This window comes from Haliotis cracherodii, unplaced genomic scaffold, assembly GCF_022045235.1.
Source record: "Haliotis cracherodii isolate W230 unplaced genomic scaffold, xgHalCrac1.p SCAF_11, whole genome shotgun sequence".
Lineage (NCBI taxonomy): Eukaryota > Metazoa > Mollusca > Gastropoda > Lepetellida > Haliotidae > Haliotis > Haliotis cracherodii.
In genome coordinates, this window is record NW_027266266.1 from 7,576,019 (window position 1) to 7,594,131 (window position 18,113).

Below are 18,113 nucleotides of genomic sequence, written 5' to 3' on the forward strand. Positions count from 1 at the left end.
CAATGTAAACATAGGATAACTACACAAATGGAAATAGTTTCTCACCATTTTCTCAATGAAAGTTAACTATTCTATAACATGTGTTTATCTAGATGTGTAGACGTGTCAAAAATGGAACAGATGAAAAACATATGCAATATCTTGATAGACTGTGTAAGATGTGACGAATCGTCACATGGCGCTGGCCTGTTGCAGAGGTACTATGCTGGTTGCATGGAACTCTGGGTAGGAGAGTATCATCCGGTTATACTGGTTGCTTGCTGGGGTGGTGTATTTTCGTTTGTTTTGAATTGACTCAATTATGTTCTGGAAACAACTATCAGATAATGGTGGGAATATATTAGCTCTGTTAATCTCTTTTCCGGACAGACTCCCTTGGTGACATTTTCATTTGCAAAACTCGGGGTTGTTGGATATGCATATTAAATATAGATTCCATGCGCATGCGCGTATCGTACTTCCGTTTACCATTGATGTAAGTATATATCTGTTTGGTTTAGCGTCAATTCGTCATGATGGAAGTCAAGACAGACAGGGTCGTTGGGGTAGCCTAGTTGTTAAAGCTTTTGAAGACAAGGGTTCGATTCCCACATGGGTACAATGTGTGAAGCCTATTTCTGGTGTCCCCCGCCGTGATGTTGCTGGCATATTGCTAAAGCGGCGTAAAACCATACTCACTCAAGACAGCCATTTTTATAAATTTTCATAACATCAATCAGTTCACTCGAACCACGTGTGGTTCGTGGTTGGAATAGATCCCCAGCAACCCATGCTGGTCGAAATGCCGACTATTTGGATCGGGTGGTCAGGCTCGGTGACTTGGTTGATAGCGTGTCATCGTACTCCGACGGCGTGAATCACTGCTCACAATATCAATCACTGGATTGTCTGGTCCAGACTCGATTATTTACAGACCGACGTCATATAGCTGGAACATTGCTGAGTGCCTCGTTAATCAACAAACAAACAAACAATTCACTCAAGTCGATCAGTTTATTCGGTAATAAGGCCTCAGGCCCACGTACAGATATATACAATTTAGTTTCTCATCAGGTGCTGCATGGAATAATATTTACAGGTAAGAAGAACGAAGACAGATAGCATCTTCAACATAATTGGTTAAGTTCTCAAGACAGTTTACATCAGAAGAGTTTAACATTCTAACTAGTATGTCTTTACGATTATTTCCAGTAATAAAGTCTAAATATGGGAAATATTTTAAGCAAATATCTTCATAAATAGTGCAAACAAGAATGAAATGAATTTCATTTTCAACTGCCCTTAATTTTCACAATGGACAAAACCGGAGTGTCTTATCGATGCCATCCCTCCTTCCTGTGTTATGCATAATTCCCAGTTCTCCAGTACGTAAAAGAGTAAGGATACGTTGTTGTTTATATCAAAGTTGTTTATATCAAAGTTGTTTATATCAAAGCAGTCAAAAATGACGAGATTGATAAACATTCCAGGTGCAGGAACACATACTGTGGCGTGACATGAATCAGGTGATTGTTTAATATATTCACATATCTTGACACGCCAACAAAGTCAGTAGGCAATCAACGGAGAGTAGAATCAAAACACGGTTCATTGGAACCGTCAATCAAGGCCAGGGGCGAGAAGAACTGCAACAGTCAGACTGTAACGAACCGGAGCCAATATGTCCGGGAGAAGGCGGCTGTTTCAAATGACATGGTCAGTTGCCGCCAGATTCGAACATTAATTCCCTGAGAACGGGACGACACAGTTGGACAAATACTAGTTAGAAATGAAACCCGAAGACGTAAGAGTTGTGGAACCGAGACGAGCGGTGAAAAAATAGTCGAGCGAGCCTGAACGTTTCCTGAATCAGTCCTTCTCGGCTTTCGATCTCAAAGGGTTGTTTGGACAATGAATATGCATGAATTTCGCTAAATGCCTTGTGCATGACGATACACGTAAGCAGAAAGTGAATTCCCTCGACTGTAAAATTGGGATTCCCCGACATTCCGTAGATATAAAAGTAGTCCGCTTCGGTGGGCGTTGCTAATTTGTTTACATTCATTGGCACACTCCGGCGCAGTGGAGACTCAGCATAACACCACTGCCACAGGCTAATTTGCATATCACGTGATCGGACTTTTCTGTTGTTTGTAAACAAACGCGCTTTTTCAGAAATCACTATAGAACGGACTATTGCAATTGTTTTGGGGCGCTTTACATATTGGTTTGCATAATTATAGAGATAAGCTACAATCTCATAGGAGCTGTACAACCAATGTAAACAAAGGATAACTACGCAAAAACAAGTAGATTTTCACGTATAAGGATACTTTCTTAATGAACCGTAACCATGCTTTGACATTTGTTTATGAAAATGTGTAGACTTGTCAAACATGAAACGGATGAAAAGGATATGCAATATCTTGAATGGACTGTGAAAGATGTGACGAATGGAACTCTGGGTAGGAGAGTGATTCATTGGGAAATGAATGCAATAACACGTGACCAATTCAGCTAATCAGAATGCAGGAATTTCACAATTAAAATTTAATTATAATACGGTTAAGTAATTATGAATGACCTGAGGCAAATCAGGCAACTCTTCATTTTAAAGACACATGTTAATTTTACAAATTCTACCATTTCAGAATAAAATGCATTTTGTCTCATTCTAATGTAAGAAATGGTTTATGTTTTTTTATGATCTTAAACAACTCTCTAACATTGCAAAGTGATTGAAATGTAATCAAAATATTAAATATTAAAGTTAATTAGTTATAAGATACTATTTTAAAATTGGTAGCTACTTCAATTACTTTAAAAGATTATCACTTCTTAATACATATCAAAAAGGATATTAAACCGAAGTCTTGGAAAGCCATGAAGATCGCCAGAGATAAAAATTCAATGAAAAACAATGCCGCAATCAATTGAGCCGTTAACTGAAAGTAAACAAACGCACGTGTGTGGATTTGAATCTCTCAAATAAAGATTTACTAAGCCCGTAAAATGAGACTGACAGTTTCATGACATGTTAAAGTGCGGTGGGTAGCCCAGTGGCTAAAGCGTTGTCTTGTCACACCTAACTTCCGTGTTCGAATCCTTACCATGCGTGACGTCCTTGGATTCGATCGTGATTATATGACTAGAATATTGTTAGAATGATCATTATATAATATTTACCCATATGACTAATCCTCAAACACAACAAGTGTTTCAGACAGCAAAGATGTTGTCTAACAAACAAAACCAACATCTTTCCTTCAAGAAATCGAACCCATAACCTTTAGCCTTTTATTTGTTCCCAATATTGAGAAAACAACCCATGGCCTAATAAGCGGTGCAGTAATAATGGCTCAGTTTGGTGTATAATGGTATATAATCAATTTTTCGTTGTGTTCATTGAAATTCCCCCATTCTGATTAGCTGAATTGGTCACGTGTTATTGCATTAATTTCCCAAAGAATGTAAAAAATTAAGCCACGACAACCGAGGCGCACTACTTTCATTACTGCGGAATGTCGGGGAATCCCAATATTACAGTCGAGGGAATTCACTTTCTGCTCACGTGTATCGTCATGCACAGGACATTTAGCGACTTTCATGCATATTCATTGTCCAAACTACCCTTTGAAACCGAAGGCCGAGAATGAATGAAATAGCAAACGTGCTGGCTGGCTCGCCTGTTTTCGCCTCGGTTCAACTTTTATGTCTTCGGGTTTCATTTCTAACTAGTATTTTTCCAACTGTGTTTTACCGTAATCAGGGACGTAATGTTTGAATTTGGCGGTAATTGACCATGTTATTTGAAACAGCCGCCTTCTCCCGGACATATTTCTTCCGGTTCGTTACAGTCTGACTGTTGCAGTTCTTTTCGCGTAGCGGAATCTTACAAAAGTTTGCACATCCGTTTTTCGATTCATACCTCAATGAACCGAAAACAATACACAGTCAATCCTTAAAAAAAACTATAGCGAACTACACAAGAAATAATGACCTCAGTTTCACCACCGCTATGTGACGAACTACACCAAAACTGATGACGTCACTCTCACAACCGCAATATGACGAAGGGCAACTCATTCCAAACGAACGAAAGTCCCACCGATCCGATAATAAGACCATGCCAAGACTTTCACTCGGGCGCAACGAGACGCATGTGCAGGCTGTGTGACGTCATCAGGTAACTAGCCAATACAAATACTGATCCTGAACCTTCTGTAGTACGAGTCAGTTAAATAGGTTACCAAGTATTATAACATCAATATGCAACAGGAATAATTTAAGCTTTTTTTCTAAATGAAAAATAAATAAACGGCATACCGTGTTCATGTCGTCGAGAACGTGAAATACTGGTACTTCACAGGTAGTCCGAAAGTTCAGGCCTGTTCATCGACAGGCAATCTGTGCGTAGACCACGTGTGATCTAAACACCACTGCTCTCTTAACCACTTGGGCTCGCAATAATTCCTCCCGACAAACGGAGCATTTTATTGGTCGTCTTACTGGCAATCTGTTCTGTGACGAGATCTCACTGGACAATACCGAGTTCATTATCATAATATCTCACGCTGATTGGCTCATTCAAATATGGGGCTTTAGGCACGTTATTGCGACAGCAGGCCAGGAAATAATGAACAAGTCAATACAGCTGTAAACAGCTGGGATGAACTACAGGCGGATATTGACCAGTGACAGCTGCACAGCCTGTGTCGAGAGAGTTCCGAGTCAGGATACTCCGTGCGTTACTCGTGGCAAGCACTGATATTCCACTATGTTATAATAGTGTATCGAACTGCGTACAAGCCAGACAATGTTCAATGATTTCAACGTATTTGTGGACTTAAAAGAACACGTGGTTACAAACTTCGCCGTGCTGGTATTTGTTCGATTTCCAAATGACGATAGTTGTTAATCTTTTTTAACGCGTAGGTTCCAACTTCAATTGTGCGCTGTCTTCAGGTAACAGGTGAAGTGAGGTGAGGTGAGGTGAGGTGAGGTGAGGTGAGGTGAAATAGGGTTTAACGTCGCGTCCAATATTATTGCACTTATAAAGCGACCTGCATGTGCGTGTGTATGTGTGTGTGGCTGCCTGTATTAGTCCGGACTGATGTCGATAAACAGTGCTAGCTCACTGAGATACCATGCCGCAGTTTAACATGAATACCCCTATCAGATACAGTAAACTTACTTCGAGCCGATCAGTCATTGTTTTAGCCCCTTAATGCCGAGCGCCAGACAGGATAACAAGAAGTGCCATCTTTTAACGTCTTTGGGTATGAATCGGATGGGGATCGAACCCCGGACCTTCTGCTTTCCAGGCGGACGCTTTACCACAAGACCACGGAGGCGGTCCTCAAGGTAGCAGGTCTATACATTGACAACACTGATTTATATCACAACATACTACATGCCATACAACCTTCTACATCTCCTCCACCTATAACATGTTGGCTATAAACATGAGCATCACTGGTTCCTTACTGGAAACGCGCGTGCGTGCGTGCGTGCGTGCGTGCGTGCGTGTTTGTGTTTCTTACTTTCGTGTTGCCAGAACAGATACATCCACAGCAGCCTTAGCCTCAGAACACGATTATTTGAGCGGGACGCGCATGTGATTGTGGCTGTTCCTTTTGTACATAATATTCTGGGTTAATTTGTGGGTCGAATGCAAATGGACCACTTGTATTCATCGTTCAATGTTTAATAATAACAATTTAGAGACTTGTGCAACAGTCCAGGTGTTCGCTTGATCCACAGCCCAAAACATGAATGCATTCATTTCTGTTCACACGTGTATCGCCTTGTGTTTAACAACCGACCTGTTGATATCATTACTCTGAGTCGTACAGGTACTACGATACTACTACTGCTGCTGCTGCTGCTGCTGCGACTACTACTACTACTACTGCTGCTGTTTCTACTACTACTACTACTACTACTACTACTACTTCTACTGCTACTACTACTACTACCACTACTACTACTGCTGCTGCTACTGCTACTACTACTGCTACTACTACTACTACAACTACTGCTGCTTCTACTACTGCTACTACTTCTACTGCTGCTACTGCTATTACTACTACTGCTGCTGTTTCTACTACTACTACTGATACTACTACTACTACTACTACTACTGTGATGTGGTTGCTGCTACTGCTACTACGTTTACTGCTGCTGCTACTACTACTTCTTAGATACTACTACTGCTGTTACTACTTCTGCTGCTGCTACTACAACTACAACTATTGCTACTATTTCTACTACTGCTGCTACGGCTACTACGACTACTGCTACTACTCTTACTACTGCTGCTGCTACTACTTCTCCTAATGCGACTGCTGCTTCTACTTCTACAGCTACTCAAACTACTACTACTACTACTACTACTGACACAGATCGGGTTGTCAGGCTCAATGACTTGGTTGATTGCAGGTCATCGTATCTCAATGACGTGGATAGAAGCCCACAATATCAATCACTGCATCGTCTCGCCCACGCTTGATTATTTACATATCGCCGTCACATTGCTGAGTACGGCGTTAAACAAAGAAAAAACCCAACACAAACGTTCACCAGATCTATAGTGTAGGCCCCTGGCGCCACGTGTTGCCTCGGTCACACCTATCGACCATCCGCATGCCACAACCATTGTTTTATCAGTTAACTAGCAAGGATATTAAAAGTGTTGAAGCACACATGTTTCTAAATATTTTAATTCCGTGTGCTGAGTGACAGCTGCACAACGCCTCGCTCTTTAGAGATATGGTGCTATATATGCATATTGTCTGTTCATACTAGTGTTCCAAAATCGTTCGGTTTTATGTAAAAAGCAAATCATCATTTTAGCGGAATAAGGATAAGCGCACGGTTGATCCAAAAGACGAAATGGTTTCATTGAAGTTAGAAATACGAATAATGTTAGGAAATTGTCCTGAATATTGTCATTTATGGTTTGTCTAATCGCGGCTACATAATCCGGCCATGTGAAGGCGTCAGAAACAAGTCTGGACCGGGCAATCTCGTGATTGATATTGTGAGCAGCGATGGAGACTGTCGAGGTTCGGCGACGCGCAGTGAACCGATCACCGTGCCTACCTACCTGATTCGTTTGGTCACCGCGTACAACCAGCATACGTTGCTGGGTTGTTTAAATCATTACTCGCTTTCGTATATCATTACTTCCGTATAAATGTAGCATTAATTTTATATTTGTGTATAGTAGCGTTGTTATTATATTACTTCCACTTTAATATAGCGCGACTTTCACACTGTTGGTATCATAATCTTAAAGAATACAGAAATACTCCAAACTTGATATCTGAAACATATAACTTTAGCACTTGTCATTTTGTCATTAGTTCAACGCCAGTGTGTGTGTGTGTGTGTGTGTGTGTGTGTGTGTGATCCTTTACTAAAACATTATATTCTCTTATTATTTCATTACTTTCAGACTGATACTAGTATATAATTACCGAAACTTTAATGTAACATCAATTCCTCATGTTGATAAATTAGTATTGCAACATCAATACAGCATTACTTTTTAGACAATATATAATTATTTTCGAATTAATATGTGACATTATTTCCAGATTGAGATATCATTTCTCAAACATTGATATATCATAAATTCCTCGAGTTGATAATTGGCATTGTCACATCAAAATATCATTATGTTCTTGACGATATGGGGACACGGGGGGCCAAGTCGTCTAAGGCGCCGCGATTCGCTGTGCAGAGTTGCGTCCCTTGGGCACACCAGAAACCTATGATTGTGCGTTCGAATCCCGGTTCGCACCGATTATGTTTCTAGGTTTGTCAGCACCATACCCGTGCTCGTGGGTTTCACCGAAGTGGTAAACGTCTGAGACCTACATCACTTCGGGCTTTCCTCCCCCCATTAAGCTGACACGCCGTGATATACTGTAACTGGAATAATGTTTAAAGCGGCGTTAAACCCAACTCACTCACTCACCCTTGACGATATATAATCATTTCCGATTAATCGTCGCCTCCATATCTATACCTCTACGCCTCACGTTAAAGATATGCCACGTGCATCAACCAGGTCAGCGAGCTTAACCACCCGATCCTGTTAGACGCCTCTTATAACAAGCATTGGTTGCTAAAGACTACGATGGTATATCAGTTATTACAGATAATCCACTCTCGTCCACGCAAACGTCCGCGTCCAGCCTCATTCGTCATCCAAGAACGATCGTTTATACTCACAGGCCCGTGGGTCACATTTAAGCCTACCCGTGAACATCCGGGTTAGAATAGGCAACCTAGTAAGAGGTGACTAACGGGATAGGGTGGTCAGACTCGCTGACTTGGTTGATGCATGTCATCGTATCTCAATTGTGTGGATCGATGATCTTGGTGTCATTCACTTGATTGTCTGTCCAGACTCAATTATTTACAAACCGTCGTCATATAGCATGAATATTGCTGAATGCGGCTTTCAAAAACAAACAAACATATTTTAGGCCTTAACGCCTACAGTGTGATATAAATCGAACCAGCCTCGTACAAATACGATCTTTTACACGGATAGGATACACCTCTGCGCGGAGTTTTGTATACACACTCACAAAATATAATGGTCAAAACTATGGTTAAAACAAGTGTTTGTGAGTGAGTGATTGGGGTTGGGCGGGCGGGCGGACGGTCGTGCGAGCAAGCGAACGAGTGAGGTTTGTTTGTTTGTCAACCAAGTCAGCCAGTCTGACCACCCGATCCCGTCAGTCGGCTCTTAAGACAAGCATGAGGGGCTGCGGACCAATTCTAACATGGATCTTCGCGGGAGAGTGAGTGGGCGGGTGGGTGGATGAGTGAGTTGGAGGGTGGGCAGATGGGTGGATGAGTGAGTGAGTGGGCGATGTGGGTGGATGAATGAGTGAATGGGCGGGTGGAAGGATGAGCGGGTGGGCAGATGAGTGGATAACTGAGTGAGTGGGTAGGTGGGTGGATAAGTGAGTGGTTTGGACGGGTGGATGGGTGGATGAGTGAGTGAGTGAGTGGGCGGATGGGTGAGTGAGAGTGGACGGGGTGGGTGGATGAATGAGTGAATGGGCGGGTGGGCAGATGAGTGGATAACTGAGTGAGTGAGTGAGTGAGTGAGTGAGTGGACGGGTGGGTGAGTGAGTGAGTGAGTTGGCGGGGTGGATGAGTGAGTGAGAGTGAGTGGGCGGGGTGGATGAGTGAGTGAGTGAGGGCGGATGGATGTTTGAGTGAGTGAGTATTATCACTGCGTGCGACCACGTGGGAGGTTTTATCTCCTCACAGCTGTTCTGACTCACATTGCCACAGCTGGCAGCCTCTCTGCTTCACTGCCCAGATGAATAGCTCAACCTCGCCTTGATTATACATACAGCAGGACAAGCAGATTAATCAAGTGGGCTTCGGATATAAACTGCCTGGCATTTACACACTTAAAAAATGGATTTGACCAAAGAATTGCAAACGTCGAACCTGTTGTAAGGTTGATGTTCTGGGAAAATCGAAAAACATTCTTGAAAAATATAGTTATACTTGATATTTTGGGGAAAAGAGGATATTGTCTGCCACAAAAATGACATCGTTCCAATGTGGTAATTTTGGAGAAAAAAAAATTGGGGCTCATAGATTTTATTAAATAATGAAACATATATCTGATTTTGCAGCTGCAGCTCATTGCAAAATATAGCACAGGATTTCAAATCCTTTTTTAGAGATTAAATATGATACCATTCTCCTCCGAATTTCTCATTTATATAGTCGTAACTAATTCATGAAATTTATATATAATTTATGTCCAGAAGCTCGCACACATTTCAGCAATGGCGGCGTCATAACTATTTAAAGGGTACGATATTCATTTTCAAGGTTAATTTTTAAAATATATATCTCCATGTTTTATTGCTGTAATGTCTGAGCGGCATCGTGAACCCCTCTCGTGTCATTATCACATGGTAATGTGTAAATCAAATCACGGTGCACAATACCATTAAAAAGAGACAAAAAATAATCAAATACATACAAAATAACATTTCCTCTACGTGCTTGATAACGTGTGCGTTACATGCATATATTTTTTGGAATTAGGTTACCGAGTAAATTATAAAAATAAATGTCTTACTAAAACCTATACAACTTTTTTTACGGTACAAAATATCACCACTTACCTGGCGCACCGCATCTCATCTGTACAGGTAGATAGAAAGGTAGGTATCTTTGCGCTTTTGCGGCTCACCAGGTTTATTTAAATGTCTATATTGTTCAAGCCACGTGGCAGAAACAATCTCACCTCGCGTATTGGGGCTGGTTGTCATAGGACAATTCTCTCGATCGATATCCGCGACGGCTGAAGCGAACAGCTGTTGTTTTTGACGACACCTACGTCGACGGGAATAGTGGGGGAAATCTGAATATGTCATCTGGCCCCAGTTGCTGGATGTAATCCACAGTCAATATGAACATGTTGATATTTCCTTACTGCTAATATTCGTTATGCCGATAGATATATTTCGTAACGATTTTCATAACTATTATTATTATAGGACGGCATATTACACATTGAAACAACTATCCACTTTATGGTAGACAAAGAACTGAATAAATGCATCGATATAGGCTGTTGACATATGTGTTGAAATATTCCAGTCGCTATGAAAACGCTGCAGTTGAGACAAATGTTATTGTCGAGTATACATATAGGTATATAAGATAACCGTGTCCGCTTCTCAGGACAACATGTACAAAAATAGATCATCTTCTGCCAGACCAGTCAGTTTACACAGGACAAGAATGGGGGATTGAGTTGAGGGAGAGAGAGAGAGAGAGAGAGAGAGAGAGAGAGAGAGAGAGAGAGAGACAGAGAGAGAGAGAGACAGAGACACAGAGAGAGAGAGAGACAGAGAGTGAGACAGAGAGAGAGACAGAGAGAGCGAGAGAGACACACAGAGAGAGACACACACACAGAGAGAGAGATAGGGGCAGACACGGAGAGAGAGTATTAATTCTAATAATGTTCATATAAAATAAACAGGTCTGTTAAAGCAATGCTGATTAAATTGATTAGAGAGAGAGAGAGAGAGGGGGGGGGGTGGGGGGGGGGGGGGGGGGGGGGTTCGAAAAATGACGTTTTCACTAGACTGGGTGGTTGCTGGGTTGGTCATGATTTTGTATTCCAATGAAACCCAACACCCCACCTCCACCCCCTACCCACTACCTCTACCACCTATCCATTCCAAAACCCTATGGACCCATCAAGTCGCATTCGCATCCTCCGTCCCCAACAACCAACCCCCACCCCAAGACGGAATGACTAAGTTGTAAATTAAGCCGGACGAATCCGCCTCACCCCAAAGATTCGATTGTTCAATATAACAATGAAAAGAGATGTTTATATATTCATCCGAGCAGAAATAAGTTACATGTTTTCCCTGTCGCTATCGATATAAACATAATATTTAAACTTCTATAATTAAAGATGTTGAACAAATTATTTTAAAATCTTCAAAACCACAACGAATTAGCAGGAATCGGGAGGGGAAATTAAAAAAAAAGATAAATAATTTCATATAAAAAGCCGACCCAAAATACCACATAAAAAACGTCTGGCCTCAGTATAAATAGTCTGCATCATAACATTCCTGTCTTTTTCTCTGAGAGGCAGCTCTGCCTGTGAGAGGCGATTCCGGTTATCATAGGAGCCGACTAACGGGATCGGGTGGCCAGGCTCTCTTACTTAGTTGATGCATGTTATCGATCCCAATTGCGTAGATCGATGCTCATGATGTCAATCACTGGATTGTCTGGTCCAGACTCGATTATTTACAGACCGCCGTCACAGAGCTGGACTATTTCTGAGTGCGGCGTTAAACCAAAACCAAACTGTCTTTATGTTTCTATCAGCTTCTGTATGAGAAGAATATACGACAATTCTGAAAGGGAGAAAGAATCTGTTTTGCCAGGTCTTGCTTTAAGTAATTACAAAATGGTCAATCTCAATTAAATTTTGAAAAGGAACTACAGAGTTCTTCTATAGCTTATTATAATGCACCCGGAAAGTAGAATTCTAATGTTAGCGTTAAAAACAAAATATAGCAAAATACCTCTATATTTTCATTTTTCAAAATAAAGTAATTTAATAAATGAAAACAAAATAACCCAATGCTTACATCGGAACCATAGTGTTGAGGAAGGATTCTCCAAAAAATTCAAAGTTCTGCTTTTTCAGTATTTTTTTTGTTTTAACGCTATGGTTACGCGCATGCCCAGGGGGGAGATGTCCAACAACTCGTTAACGGATGTGACAGGAACGTTATCAACAGCTGCATCTGCAGCATCATGCCATGAACTACTCACAGCGGTTATATAATTTATTCATACTTTTTACTCAGCCTGAAAATTGAGGTATGGTATATTGACAACATTCATCATGATACGACCAGCGTCAACGCATGTAGATTTTTACACTTCCAGGATAGATCTTTCAGTAGTCGACGCTGTTGCTAACTTCTCGCATTGTTGATACAGCTGGTGACATTTTATTCAAAGGAAATATGCTTAAAGAGTTATAAATATCGAACATACTGAGGAAACTGTAAGAAAGGCCCACAGAGGATCGAAGACCGCTCAGATTATTTTGACAAAGCGGCTATGCTTTATACATATTATTAAGACAACTGTGAGTAGCAAAAATGGTGTTGATTTCACTCGTGATCACTACGGCAAAAGTTATAGGTGTCCCTGACAGAATGATACTATCAGTTTAACTCAACTCCTAATTATGGAAAAAAACAAAAAACAAACTATATCAAAGAAATTAAGACAGATTGCACATTTATGAAAAATTAAACAAATTGTGCAGTCGTTCTCATGATGTTCAGCTAAGCTGCAGGATCCGGTGATCATATGTTTGAATCCCAGATTCGCCCCGATTATGACCGTTGGTTTGTCAGCAGCATCCCCGCGGTCCCCAGGACGGGAAACGTTTGCAATCTGCATCACAACCAGCTTCCTCACAGGTTGTCCTGATACGACGTTACGTACCTGAACGACTGATTAAAAATGTTTTTTAACCCACCTTGCTTACTCAGTCTTTGGTTTTTTAAACATCGACCGATTAGAGGGCCACATAGTTTGAATATACTCCCCCGCTTATTCTCCGCAACACTCTTTATTCTGCGTTCCGTTGGAATAAAAAACACATACATTCATCGATGCACGGTTGTGTTGGGCTGCATAACTGACGAACATTATCATATGCAATAAGCTCAATAATTATTTATTTTGTGCAATCGATATATATTGATTGTGAGTCCGTTACAAACTTTGAACACATGCATACCTAAAATACAGCGTAGCATATATTGATGTCGCAAGCACGTTCTGAAATGAATATGAGCAGATGCACGAGAGGAATCATTAGGAATCCCTCACTCTTGTCCAGCTTTCACTCAATGTATTGTCGAAGATTCAGCCGCGCCACCTGTTGACGGAATCACAATAGATCGCCAAGGTGTGCAAATTAGTCGTGTGGAGAATAGCACAAAATATTGATTGTTATCGCCGGATGGCCGCGCTGTGTGCTTGGGGCGACCGTGGAGAAGTTATCTACAGGAAATGTAAATGATTTCAGTTTGAAGTGATAACGGGGATAACGATTGGAGAGAGATGAGTTTTATTGTATAGTACCCGAATAGCGCGCTGTGCATTCTGGATATATCTGATGTGGTGATCGGTAAATATGATTAAATAGAGACTATTGTTACGTACATATATGAATATTGGAAAACTGATGCGGAACATTGAAGTGACTGTGATCAGATGTGCAAATTAACCCTTCCCGAAGTGGCAAATGAAAATAAACTTTATTTGTTTCTGATACTTTGTTTTTAATTTATAATATTTTAGAATTTGTTTATGTGTGAATGTGTGAGTATGGTTTTACTCTGGTATTAGAAATATTCCAACAATATCACGGCGGGGGACACCAGAAATGGGCTTCACACATTGTACCCATGTGAGGAATCGAACCCGGGTTTTCGGCGTGACGAGAGAACACTTTAACCACTGGGCTACCCCATCGCCCTGTTTATGTTTATTCTCCTTGAATTTAAACACTGTTCATCTGTGGTATGGTTTATTGGTCTATGAGATAGTGACTCGCATGAATGTGTAAAATTGTTTACAATATCGCCGAGATAATCAATGATATGTTGAGATGGCATCTAAACATGTACAAGGAGACCCTGTTCGTTTATCAATAACTTGATACTACACTTCCGAAATATACTTGAAAATTGGATTCAACCAAATACTTACAGAACCCGTGAAAATCCCGGGAAGAATAGGTCTTCAGCAACCCATACTTACCATAAAAGGCTTCTATGCTTGTCGTAAGAGGCGACTAACGGGATCGGGTGGTCAGGCTCGCTGACTTGGTTGATACATGTCATCGTATCCCAGTTACGTGGATCGATGTTCATGATATCAATCACTTGATTGTCTGGTCCACACTCGATTATTTACAGACCGCCGTCATATAGCTGGAACATTGCTGAGTGCGGTGTTAAACAACAAACAAACAAAACATCACCATCGAATAGTCATGTATTTTTAAAATACCAGCATATGTATATATGTATATTACCGTTTGCTTTTACACATTCACATGCACAGATTAATAAATCAAAAGTAATATTCAAAGTGAACATTTACAAAATATAGATATTGATTCTGGGAAATAAATGACTAAACGAGAAAGAAAATCAAAGAGACTTAAATCTGTGATGCTTTAGATCGATCGCTGTTGACGCATGCGCGATAATGTCCATTGTTGTACAGCGGCTGTGCCCCCATTCATCTTGCAACACGTGCTTGTGTGGTCGATATTTTACAACAATGCATCTTACAGTCGTTCGTGTCGGAATATATTGTGATTTGAGAAATACCCACTTCTATCGGGATTATCACACACCGAATAAGATTTATTCATCGTTAAGGTATTTCGGTTTTGGCAATTGTCTGCATAATTGCAGAAGAATTTCTTATTAGATCTGAGCTGATAAACATGTTTCTGTTGGCTCTCATCTTTTGCATATATTCAAGGAATGAAATCGTACATGAATAACGTTAGGTTTTATCTTTGAAAGAAATGAATGTATCAGTGTTAGGTTTAACGCCGCTTTGGGGTGAGGTGAAATGGCGTTTAACGTCGCGTCCAAGATTATTGCACTTATATAGCGACGTGCATGTACGTGTGTGTGTTTGTGTGGCTGCTTGTACTAGTCCAGACTAATGCCGATTTATAGTGCTAGCTCACTTAGATGCCATGCCGCAGTTTAACATGAATACCCCACTCAGACACAGTATACTGACTCCGAGCCGACCAGTCCTTGTTTTAGCCCCTTAATGCCGAGCGCCAGACAGGGTAACAATAAGTACCATATTTTAACGTCTTTTGGTATGACGCGGACTGGGATTGAACCCCGGACCTTCCGCTCTCCGCGCGGACGCTCTACCACTAGACCACGGAGGCGGTCCTACGCCGTTTTGAACAGTATTCCAGGAACATCATGGCGTGTCAGCTTAATGTGGAAGGAAAACCCAAAGTCTCAGACGTTAGCAGTTTGGTGAAACCCACGAGCAAGGGTATGATGCTGACAATTCTAGAAACATAATCGGGGCGAACCAAGTTTCGAGCCACGATCATAGCATCCTGGCGTGTCTAAGGGACGCAACTCTGAGAACAGGGAAAACGGTAGCCTAGCTACGGGCGAAAACGTTCGTTCATTTTCGCTGAATACCTGGGTTCGATTCCCAAAACATGTACACTGTGTGAAGCCCATTACTGGTGTAGCCATCCATTATGTCTGGAATATATTAAGTAAAACAGATCTATCTCACTCACTCACTTTCTCACTTACATGCCATCTTTAGCTCACCTGACTGAAAGTAAAGTGGGCTTATGTCATGGCCTGTCAGTACGTTGTCCGTTGTGTACCGTGCGTGCGTCGTGCAGCGTAAACACTTCCTCAGACACCAATGACTAGAACGCGTCACATTCTTGTTCAATGAAAACTCGTCAGTTTGTTTAATAGGTTACATACTGTTTAAACTGTGTATGCTTACTTACTAGATCAACTAATTGCGATATTTATTTTTTTAACTTGATTTCACCTTGGCTTTGAACCTAAATTCTCTCAAAATGAGTTTCTTCTCACTATAAACGTCATCTTCTCAGAAACCACTGGGCCAGAGGATCGATTCTGATTTTCAAGATGGCCGCCACAATGGCCATATCAAAAGATCTGTTTAAGGCTATTGGTATCTGTTGAGTTGGAATTCAAGTTCAACACATATTTGGCTGCAAAAAAGTCTCCTCCTCTGAAATTGCCAGACTGAGGTACCTTCACTTTGACGTGAATGTTTCTCCTCATAATGACAATATTTTGTTCAGATCATTGCAGTTTAGTATTTATACAGAAATTATTTATTCATCAATGCTGATAGCAACCCTTGTTACGTGTATGTCTGTGCATATCCAGGTGAGCTACAGTACCACGCCACTATTTTTAATATACACAAGGTCACCCTTCCACCCGAAGTATACTCAGGCGGGCTACAGTACCGCGCTACTATTTTTTATGTACACGAGGCCACCCTTCCACCCGAAGTATACTCAGGCGGGCTACAGTATCGCGCTACTATTTTTAATGTACACGGGGCCACCCTTCCGCCCGAAGTTTACTCAGGCGGGCTACAGTATCGCGCTACTATTTTTAATGTACACGGGGCCACCCTTCCGCCCGAAGTATACTCAGGCGGGCTACAGTATCCCGCTACTATTTTTAATGTACACGAGGCCACCCTTCCGCCCGAAGTATACTCAGGCGGGCTACAGTACCGCGCCACTATTTTTAATGTACACGAGGCCACCTTTCCGCCCGAAGTATACTCAAATACAGTGGACTCCATCTTTAGAGACATCGAAGCAAATATCATCCGTCCACTGCTGCGGCAGATTATCTGATCAGCTGTTTTGCATCAGAACCTCACTTTAAACTCCATTTCACCTCACCTATGGATATATTTTACATGCGCTTCTCTTTATAACGGTTCACGTAACGGTTCCAATGCAAATCTCACCGTGATTGGTTCAAATGCAGCACTATTTTCTCAGATGCGATCAAATACACAGTTGAGCGTATACTGAGATTCATTCATCTTCCCACGATATAATATCAGCAATACGGTATTACAATACAGTATCTGTACGGTGAGCTAAATGGGGTTCAACGTCTCGATCATTATAATTTTAGTTTCATATGTGCGTGTCTGTGCGTTCGTGCGTGCGTGCGTGCATGCGTGCGTGCGTGCGTGTTTTAGTCTGGCCTAATGCCGGTCATAGAGCTACCCCATTGATATACCATTCCGCAGTTTAACATTAATACCCCATCCACACACAATATCCTGACTCCGAGCCGGCCAATCCTTGTTTCAACCCCTTAATGCCGAGCACCAGACAGGGAAACAACAACTACAACCATCACACGTCTTTTGGTATGACGCGGCAAGGGATCGAACCCGGACATTCCGCACCCCAGAGGGACGCTCTATCCACTAGACCACTGAGGCGGTCTAATACCTGGACATCTAAATATCTTAAGAGTCCCCAAATACCTGTGACCTTTTATATCTACTTCAACTATCTTCGAAGAATGTGGGGCGGCTTGGTTGAATTTCTTTAATATACACACGCCCGTGTTTTACATTATCACGAAGCCATATCAGTGTAAATAAATACTCTATGTCACAATCGTGCCTATGTGGAAATTCAAACACTGTTTGAAAAGCGAGTCCACTAGACCACTTAAGCCGTCAACCCGTGAAGATCCCGGGTTGGAATAGGAGGTCTTCAACAACCCCTGCTTGCGGTAAGAGGCGACTATGCTTGTTGTAAGAGGCGAGTAACGGGATCGGGTGGTCAGGCTCGCTGACTTGGTTGATGCATGTCATCGTATCCCAATTGTGTGGATCGATGCTCATGATATCAATCACCAGATTGTCTGTCCAGGCTCGATTATTTACAGACCGTCGTCATATAGCTGGAATATTGCTGAGTACGGCGTTAA